Consider the following 11353-nt stretch of genomic DNA (forward strand, 5'->3'; position numbering starts at 1 on the left):
AAAGTGGTAAAACACATACAAAAAATGAATGAAGTACAAAAAAAATATATCAACAAATAACTTGAACATCTATAAAAAATGATTTATAGAAAAAATCATTAAAAAGTTATTCCTTCTGGGTCAAAAATTAAAAAAACCTTTAAACACAATTTCCCAACATTTTACTTTTTGGAGTTACTGCAATTCTTGGTAGCAGGGCAGTATAACTAATGGACAGCGTATTCCACTCTGCCCTGCTGCCATTGCTAGGCGATCATATAACTATATTAAACCATATAACTGAGCGAGAACAACAAAAAGTAGTGAAGGAGCACCGCTTAAAGCTCGTAAAAGGAACTGAATACATTTTACTGCTTTGTTTTTTTTCACTCACAATATATCGTACATTCGTACTCCTGACTTCTCCCTCTGAACGCTGTCCATTAGTTTATAGGTCTATGGGTCTAGTACTCTGGTGTTCGTGCCTGCTAACCTAAATTATAACCATACCAATTGGACCATCGACTATCGAGTATGCATTTGTTTCGGAACGATCACGAGCGAGACGGGTGTGACGAGTTCTATACTTTCGTGGTATTGGTATAGTTGGTGGTCGGTCATAGGAGTGAACACTTAAAAAATTGAAAACTATTTCCAGCCCCTACCCTTAACACTTTTTATCTATTAACAGTAATTTAAACGTATATTTACGTACTATATTTTAATACGAATGAAACAGTAACATAATTAGAAAATAAAATTGTCACAACTATATTTTATCATGATTTTTCTGCCAGTAAATTGTATTTATTTAAATTACTACCAGTTCAGACTTCAGTTGGTCCACCGTGTCCACCTCTCCTCTCTCAATTATACCCAAATAAATAATGCCATTACAATTATTTTTATTCAATCGACTAGTTGAGTAATAGTCAAATAATAATAACTACTTATCTGTGACTTATTCTATAAAACATTAAATAAACTTAAGATTATTTCATAATATTATGTTATAGGTACCTAACTTATAGCTGCAGGGAACATAATAGCGGAGTAACTATACTCTGTCCGGCGAGAGAACAAGCTGATTCTGCGCATCCCCTCGTGTCACCTTATATATTATCGAAACCGGTTCCCTTATGGCAAGGTGTTGCGTGGGGATGTGCAGAAAAACTACATTTTTGGTTACAACCATATTTAATATTAAATATAAAAATTGTTAAGTTCAGTTGTTATAATTTTAAGTGCTAAAGAAAACAGTAGTGGCTGAAAAAGGAACGGTATAATTTGACCGAAAAGAGAAGGGTACATTTTGGCCGAAATTTTGGTCCACAATTATTACCTATTTTGGGTAGATAGTGTTCCAAGCAAATAAGCAATAGATATATCATCTGATGTTTAGCACTGTAAAGTTTTATATTTCAGTTTATTGTAAGATTATTATTATTTAAAATAAGTGAAAAATAGGTATCTAACGTAATATTTATGTACAATTTATTACGTATTGAACGATCAAATATAATGAGTCACTGACATAATAATATTTCTATGCTTAACAACTAACATAGAGCTACAGGCTACAGCTGACTATAAGCAAGCTGCATATTGCAATGCTTAAAAGGATTTTAGTACTTGAGAATATATTATTTTTAAAAAAAAATTTCGTTATAGTACATTATCTATATTATAGGTAGTACTATGTGTATTCTTAGTTTCGATTTAAGTGGTATTTTTGAATATCCGATGCATGAATGTTATATTTATATTTTGTACACAAATAGTTATAGTTACCTATTGTTTTTAGTTCACAATATCGTAAAATAAAATTTTTTTCTTGTAGCTAGGTACGATAATTAGTATCAGTTTAACGAACATTCCCAGAGTGCATACGTTGACGTAATACACACATGTAAAGGTACATATTTATTATTCATATGCATATACAACACACTTACATATACTTATTAGTTATTATAATATACAGCAGAACTGCTAAAAATACGCATCCAGCATGAACTAATGCATTAAAAATCGGAATTACCTCAACAGGCCTTCCAGAATTCAGAATGTATATCTTATTAGAAAATAACTGGAACCATGGATATATTATATACTATATAGATAAATAATGCACTCCTTAGGCGCATATTAGCAACTCAACCTTACGAACAATTATCCAATCTAAACTTCACTCTCATCTCTCTATGTCATCGATCACCATCCTTAACAATATCCCGAGGAGTCTTAAAAGAAAATGGCCACGTTTGAAACGTTGAAAAGATTGAAATTCGTAAGCGCTTGGTGCGGTACGTAAATTAATCGTGCAGGTATATATTTCGAGACATAATAGGTAACAGTTCTAATTTTAAATATGTACTTTTGATTAATAAACTTAAGTCAAAATCATAGACAAGTAAGTAAAGTTAAGTATTGATTATAATAAATAACTAGAGCCTAGAGGGTCCTTGAGACTCGCTTTGAAAAGCGGAAAGCGGAAAAGTATAAACAAACTCAACCTGCAGGTAGGTATTGGTTATTGGAACTGAACAGACAAAACGCTGGATTATGGCGTTTGCAATGTTTGCAAACGTTTACTTCATTGTTTAAAGGAAACAGACAGTCCGAATTTCTCAGCTGGTATCAAACGTTTCCAACGTTTACTGCTATAGAATTTCCTCTATATCAACTCTACGGCCTACCCCGCAACACGGTATAGTTTCCACTATACTATATATCGTGGAGAGTTACCAACATTTTGTCACCTAAGTATGTATTAGATGCACAAAACACAACACAAAACACGTTACAGTGAAAACCCGACTTAAGGAAAATAGGTACGCTATACGCTCATCATACCGTCCAAAAAGAGAGAAAAATTCCACGTCTGAAATTGTTCCGTTCGATTCTCGATCAAAACCGTTTTAGCGTCGTCGTCCACGAGCTTATCATTAATTAACATGTGGTGTGCAGTGCGACGAAATTTCAGCAAAAAGAGTCTACACTCTACGTTTCTCGAAAATTGCGAGACAAAGGTAGAAAGGATGAAGGACGAGGTAGCACTTCAAGGTAAGAAAGTACGCACATGTCACATCATGTCACTCATATTATTCACAATTCATAGGTTGATAGGTTCCTTGTAGGCTGTAACGATAGACATTATTTTGTAGTTTTTCAAACGCATCTACGACCGACCTTAAATTCTGATAAGAAAATAAGCAAATAACTATAATAGGTAACTATTAAGTAGGTACCTAATAAGCGATAAGTAAGTTATAAGGGTTAAAAAATATAATTATGTTATATAGATAACTTATATTAATATTTAAAATTATAATAATAATAAAAGTATGTATTTTCATACACAAAATTGCAGCCTGGGGCGATCGCCCCCCTCTAAATTCGCGTTTCTGAGTCTATATTATAACATAATATTGTTTTCATGTTCGTTGGGCGACTACGAGAGAGAGATAATCCGTTCGTGCCCACATCATTGTCACGCCTACAGAGCACGCGCATAGTCCGATCCCCTCGCCACGCCAATTTCATTATTATTATTATTTTTTATTATAATATATTCCCACTGCACGGAATAATATATACGCTGCTAATGCTGATCGCTGCCGCCGTTGTCGTGTGTTAGTCTGTACCACGCGAAAATCGTATTATAATACCATAATAATGTCATCCGACTGACTCATTTTTCAAGTATTTTTTTCTTCAGCGTTCTTTTTATACTTGTCTTCGAAGTCGTTCACGTATTTCACGGATGGCGTATAATTAATAATAAATAATAAATACCCATCATATAATATGTACATACAGTATAAATTATATAATATGTATAGGTATATACTAATATACTACAATATACTGTATGCCGTATGGTATAACTGTATAAGTATATTCAATATTGTACAGTATAAATTATACCTATATACGATGCAGTCGGTGCACCGACTGCATTATGTCATTATTGCAGAGCTATATATATAACGATGGTGCACGCATTGATGCATTATCAGTTATCACTGCAGTATGGCTACCACGGTAGTAGATAATACTATATAATATACTCACGCACCCATATTTATATTTTTTCAGGCGATAATTATCTTTTTTTTATACTATAATACTGTATAGTATTTCTCGATGTTCTTTCGGAACTACAAAACAATATATTACTTATAATTATTATATTATTTATATTCGTCTCAAAATTGTCTATTAAGTATCTTTATTGCAATCAAGTTCGTATTCTCCAAGCTATATGGTCGGATTTAGCAGCACTAACTGCGGTCCATCGTCAGCAGTGATTGTTGATGTGCCGTCGCACGCGGAGAAAGTGAATTTCTTTGGGTTGTCAAAAACCACTCTGTTGCGTCACGCGCGCACACGTTATTAGTCGTATATGGGCTTATGTAGAAAACCCGAGTCAGAGTACGGCGTCGGCAATGTTAACACAATAATAAGGGAAATTGGTAAAAAATGCAACCCTGTACCATATACAGATAAACGCATACTATACTATATTATAAATTATAATACTTTGTATTTTCATTGAGTATATTATAGGTACTTGTTATTGTGTAGTATAGTATGCATACCTACAATACCGCAATACTATGCGTCTATGTACCTAACGCGTTTATACTGTTAGGTATATTATAATGTTTAGAAGTTTAGACAGTTTAGTGTAGGTATGCAGTGTATATAATAAATATTATATTAGGTAATAGGTATAATGTATATATATGCACGTCGAGGCGGGGTATATTTTATAAGAAAATATTCGGACTTACTTATTAATATATTATTCCGAAAATATTTTTACTGAATTGTATTTATCTAGAAGTGAATTTAATTTGAAATATTTACTCGTGGATTTTATTGGAATACCTAATTGTAGCTCAAAAACGTATTTTGTCAGATAAATATTTATTCAGGACCGTGTAACGTAACCCAATATATATTTCCAACGAAATACTTTCCATGAAAATAAGTTTCTGAACAAATTTGATTTCGACAAAATATTGTTGTCTAACAACAAAATATATTTTGTTTCCAACAGAATATTTTCCATAAAATTTAGTTTTCGACATATTTATATTTATATTTATTTATTTATACTTATATTTCAAACAGATTACGATTACTAAGCAATATTATTTAATAAATACAATTCTAATGTCAGGAAAATGCATGTGAACAATGATTATATAAACATTCAACGAATCAATAGTGAGCTAAAGGCAGTAGTGGATCTAAAGCTCATTTAAGGAGAGGGCGAATTGGTATCATAGAATTTCAATATAAACATATTAGTCAATGGACATCTGTTATATATATAAAAAAAATTAAACCGTATAAAAATTCAATAGTCTTTTATTAAATATTAAATAAACAAATTAATTAATAATTTATTTGAGCAACAATTGTATGTTTTTTTTTTACCAGCCGCAAATCTGTCAATGATTTTTTCCATATCAATGCTTATGTTCTTATGAGTACCTATTGAGTAAAGCTAAGCCAGTTAATCTTTCCTCACCTATGCACGACATCATCCACGTTTTTAATCTAATAAACAAGTCAATAAGCAAAATACCAAATTACCAAAAGCAGGAAAGCATAATATAGTTATCAACTAGGCAGGAAAGTTATAGGAAGTAAAATTAATTTTTAAAATCTGATTTAAATTATAAATGAGGCAGTTTAAACAAAAATATTTTATAATAAGCTCAAATATTAAGAGGACGCTACTACCCGCTTGTGGTGTCTCCGTCTTACAAAATATGTGTACAGCACAGAAAAAACTGTTCTGCGCGGGATAGAACCACTCAGGCTGTGGTAAGAGTAAAGACTCCAAATTGATAAACTATGTAATTCAAGACATGATATGTGAAATATCATTATTTTTTTTGATATGACATACGAAAAAAGTTCTTATTATTTCAAAATTCATTATTTTTTTATTTTTTTTCAAACTTCAATAACTTTTTCGGTAGTTTCGATGTCGAAAAAATAAAAATGATATTTCACAGGTAAAGTTTTCTTTTTTATGTGCTGACAATTTAAAAATGTAAAATGCAACAATGAAAATTAAGTATTTAGCACTCAATATTAAAATTGAGTTATTTAGCACAGTCACAGTAAACAAAATATTTAATTTATTTTATAAAAATGAAGTGATAACAGATTTATAAGGCGGTGCAGCACGTTTGTAGCACTGCTTGGCGGTAAAATGATTTTATCTGTCATTCTATCTATAATCTAAAACTATAACCGTGGCAAGTTATCTACAGCAATTGTGGTTATAACTAAGAAAATATTCTTTTAATATTGTGGTTATAACTAATTTAAAATTTGTTTTGAACATAATCTTGTTATTTAAATTCGATAATTTGTATTGATAATCAAAAAACAATATAATTGATAAGATATTCAAAAAAAAAATACCTTTTTTGTATCATTTATTAAGTTTGAAGTTATAGTTATGACTTATAAATTTCATATTCATTGTATCATACGGCGCTATAATTCAAGTAAAAAAATCCTTAGTTGGGGTAATCGCCACGTCACCCCCCTCAAATCCACGCCCCTGGCTAAAGGTCCCTTAAACATGATTGTGTGGCCCGTGATTGGTCAATTAAATTTTATTATACCATTCAATTAATACATTTTGTATGCAACCAGATATTTCCAACGAGGTATTTTTCAACTAACTGCTGTTCCGAACGAATCATTTTCTAACATTTTATGTGCACCCTGCGACATGTGTATAATACTTATTTTAACCAATTTTTGATTTGGGATTGGAGATTTTAAATAATAATACATTCATGCATACACTTTAATATATAATATTATAATGTATTGCTTATTTTTTTATTCAATAAAATAATCACGTATATATGAAAGTGTTCATTATAGGTAGGTACCAATATACAAGAATACGCGATAATGTTACAAAAATGTAAATCCACATTTAAAAAAATATAATCTAAATAATTAAAATTAAAGTTTATACTTTTCTTAGTCATATGTATATAATATGCATGAATTTTGAGTACTTATACTATTATATAATCGAGTTTATCTACATTTTTAACGCGTATAATAGAAACACTAAAAAGATTCGTTTTACGACAAACGATGAAATAATGTCATTATTAACGAATTTACGATTATAAAGTGTAGCAGCTATATTATAGCTAGGTACCTTGCCCTTACTATCCTATTTATAATCCATTTAATATCAAAGTATACATTATATTAAATCATTTAAAAAATTAAAAATAGTGATATTTAAACAATTTTCGAGATAGGTATCTAAATTATAATACAGGTAACACTTTTCTATATTATACAGCTCTTCGTAATTCTTCATAATGTTAACATTCTTCTTCTTGCTTGTTATTATAAATATTGGTAATCCCTGCATGCATCTTAAAATATATCAGAGCAAGTTTACTCTATATTATGTTAATACTTATACAACTGGATGCTAAGTGTTATCATTATTTAACTGTAAAAAATAAAAATAAGGAACTTAAAATATCTTGTCGGTATATTGGCCAAATTATGTGGTGAGTCACGAATTTACAAATAATCACAGTTTATTAAATACCTACCTTATTATTATTAAATTTTTTCATATTATACTTTAACTCGTTAATTTTTATATTTTATTTCCTACAGTATAATACAATTTAAAAACGTTTCATAAATAAATAAATTATTCAATATACCTACTTAAATTCCTATATGAGTACATACCTACTGTTATATATTTATATTATATAATATTTAGAATATGTGTAACACAAGTAACAACAAATAGATAAATAATATATAATGTATGTAATATAAATACCTAGGTAATGTTTATAAGAAAAATAATCTTGCATTGGAAGTGAACATTTATTTAAAATTTAAATTGTTAGTTAATTATTTGACGTTATATTATATTTATATTCTCTTATGAATTGATTGTTTAAAGTTATACACACCCAATGACGTATTATATTGAGCATTTCTTGTTAGAATAAATAAATTCTTACCTATAATTTATAAAGTATATTAACGTCATCACTCATAATATTTAAATCATTTTTAATATTTCTAATTACTTCATATAATTATTATAATGTTACTAAATACTTTTATTACATAGAAGTATACTTAATAATATATAGTGTAATATATTTTTAACTTGTTTAGGTATATATAATAGCCAATGCTTTATACTTTTATACATTTTTAACTATAAAATATTTTAATATGTAAGACTCAGAATTCGTCATCTTCTTAACGTAGTTTTCTCATAATAACAAATAACACTGCACAGCATTGACACATTTATAGTATTATAATGTACGAACTACCGACTTTTATATTAGTTAGTACTTATTTAGTAGGTAGGTACTATTATATTATTATACAGCGGAAGTAATATAATACTATCCCTTGTATGATTGAGGTGTTTAAATCTATGAGGCTTAAATCAGTTTAAACTAACGTTTTGAAACATTTTATGTGAGTTTTATTAAACATATGGTCATCTTTTATATCCGAGATTATTAAAAAACCAAACAGGTGGTTGCCCGAATCGGGCAGCCCGATTGCATAGTTTAAATTAGTTGCGCGTAGGAAGATATTTTATTACAGCAATATTGTTATTATAGTGCTACGAAGATGTTTGGCAAATTTAATAGATTTGTATAAAATTATGGTATACAGATGGTATTTTTTATCATACTAATTAACATAGAATAGTAGATCCAACCATTGTTAAAGTGTAGAGCTACTGCACAATGCACGTACCTACTCATAATATTTTAAATATTTTCCTAGTTTTTAAAAAAAATTAACCAATAAGGCATGATATTTGCAGGATTGTGTGGTAAGACAAGAATAATCTGCAGGTTTTCCTAAACAACTCTACAAATATTTTATTTCTTATAATTTCAGAGCTGTAAATCAATATACCTACTAAGAAAATTCGTTTAGTTGTTATACGTGCTACGTGCACTATAAAATTATACTAGGTACGGACGTACGATACCCATATATATCGTTAGGGCTGTATAATAATTAATTCATTATTCATACTGAAAGTTATTTATTTTCATCCAAGAAGATATTATTATATTATTATTATATTACTTATCAGATTATGTGTCATAATAATTGTTGAAGGAATTCATTAAACAGAGAAATTTAGTACATTAACAAACCTAAGTATATAATTCAAACACACAAGCACAAAAGAACATGCCATGGAACTATAAAAACCCAATCAATTGTCCACACCTTAGGTAATAAACTAAATTAACTAGTAGTGTGAAAATAACTTGTTTAAAGATCCAAATGGGTGTGTAATTGTCAATGTGTAATGTGTAAGTATGTGCCTATGGCCTATCGCAGTATTAATTGCAAACATTTTGTACGTTTTACGGATGTACTAAGGAGGTACCTGCATTATTATCCAAATTGAGCTACTTTAAATAATTGCGTATAATTAAACTAAGTTTTCTTAGCAGTTTTCTTAAAATATAGGGTATGTGTATTATGGTAGGTTATTGATAACATAAGACACTAGAATAATGAGTTAAATCGATTACCCCGTATACTATATATAAAATCAATTCGGTTCTCATTGACTTAATTTTATGTTGAAAATATGACATCCTAATTTCTAACATATGCTTAAGAATATATTATCATACTATTGCATACTGATACTTATATTCTAGTAGAATACCTACTGTAATGTGTTATTAAATATTATAAATTATTACCTATAGGTACCTTCTATGAGTTTATTGAAAAACTACAGATAGGTAATTAATTTTTTCCCCAATGGCTAATTGGTTAATTCTCAAATCTCAGGGTTAGGTTAGTAAATAAGTTATTTAATTATTAAATAGTACGTTCTACACATGTGATGAACTAATGACAACTCTCCCATTTTGGAGCATAATGTATACATGGCGTATGGGGTATGGCACAGCTAGAAATGTATATAGGATAATATACTCATTATATTGTATAATGTATTTCTTTGAAATCGTGATTGAAAAAATTCATTTTCCGAAACAAAATAAATTGCAAATATGATTAGAATTCATTGGTGTTTGTAGACTTAATATAGTTATTATATATAATTCTAGATTGTTCATTTCTAGATAATATATATATTATAAGGAGTTATACTTGTTGTGTACAATAAATTTTTTTTTTATTCAGCTAGTTTTATATAACTATGTTATATTTTATACAGTAGTAATAGTAGTATCATGTATAGTTAATTTAAATGTTCGCGATGTTCAATTAAAAATAAATAATACATAATTTATGTAAAGCATTATTGAAGAAGGGGTATGGACAAAAGACCTCATGGTGAAAATATATATCAAGGACCCTTATGATGAGTTATGAACATCATACTTTAATTTTGTATATACAGCAATATATAAAACATATTTACATAATATTTAAATAAACAGAATATACATTATAAATATATATTAGGGGGGACGAGGTGGCCGAGCGGTCTAAGGCGTCGGTTGCGGCGCTGCCGTCGCCGGTTCGATCCTCGGTCACCGGGCGGCATTTTTCTTCGGGCAAGTCACGGTGTCCGGAGAACAAGTGCCACCACCCCCCACCCGGGCATGGCAGACATAGGCGCAACTAGACCTATACTTTTGAGGGTGCACAAATTATAAAGAATTCCCAGACCCCCGGACCCATACTCTATATACAGGCTATAACAGAAAGATCTGACAAAAAAAAATTACGCTACTTAAACGTATGACAAAAATACTGTGGAAAAAAATATTTTGAAAAAAGTTATTACATTCTAAGCCAATAACTTTTATTGTATTTATGTTATCTAAAATATAGGCTTGTTTTATAAATTATAATAATTAATTGTAAACAAAGAAACAATAAAAACACTCTCACATTCATGGGCAGTCTTCTATCCTGCCAAAGATAAAGAGAAATATCGTTATCCTGTTTTCTAAGTTATTTTGTTGAATATTATTAGGTATGATCAATGTTACACAAATAATTAAAAACAACATAACTGTGACCTGTTCTATACAACATAAAATACCTACCTAAGCTAAAGATTATTTGTTATACTGTTATAGCAGGGAATGTTGAAACCGTAGACCTATAAACTAAGTTTTTATTAACTTAGTTTATAGGTCTATGGTTGGAACATAATACTCAATTAGTGAAGTACTTACTATTAATCACTTATTATGTTCCTCAATATACTCTAAGGTACAACTTTTTTGTATTTATTGATAATTTTTACTTCAAAATAATCAAATATTATAGATTAAGTATTTTATATTTTTGGGGGGTG

This window comes from Acyrthosiphon pisum, chromosome A3 (genome assembly GCF_005508785.2).
Source record: "Acyrthosiphon pisum isolate AL4f chromosome A3, pea_aphid_22Mar2018_4r6ur, whole genome shotgun sequence".
NCBI classification, from domain to species: Eukaryota; Metazoa; Arthropoda; class Insecta; order Hemiptera; family Aphididae; genus Acyrthosiphon; species Acyrthosiphon pisum.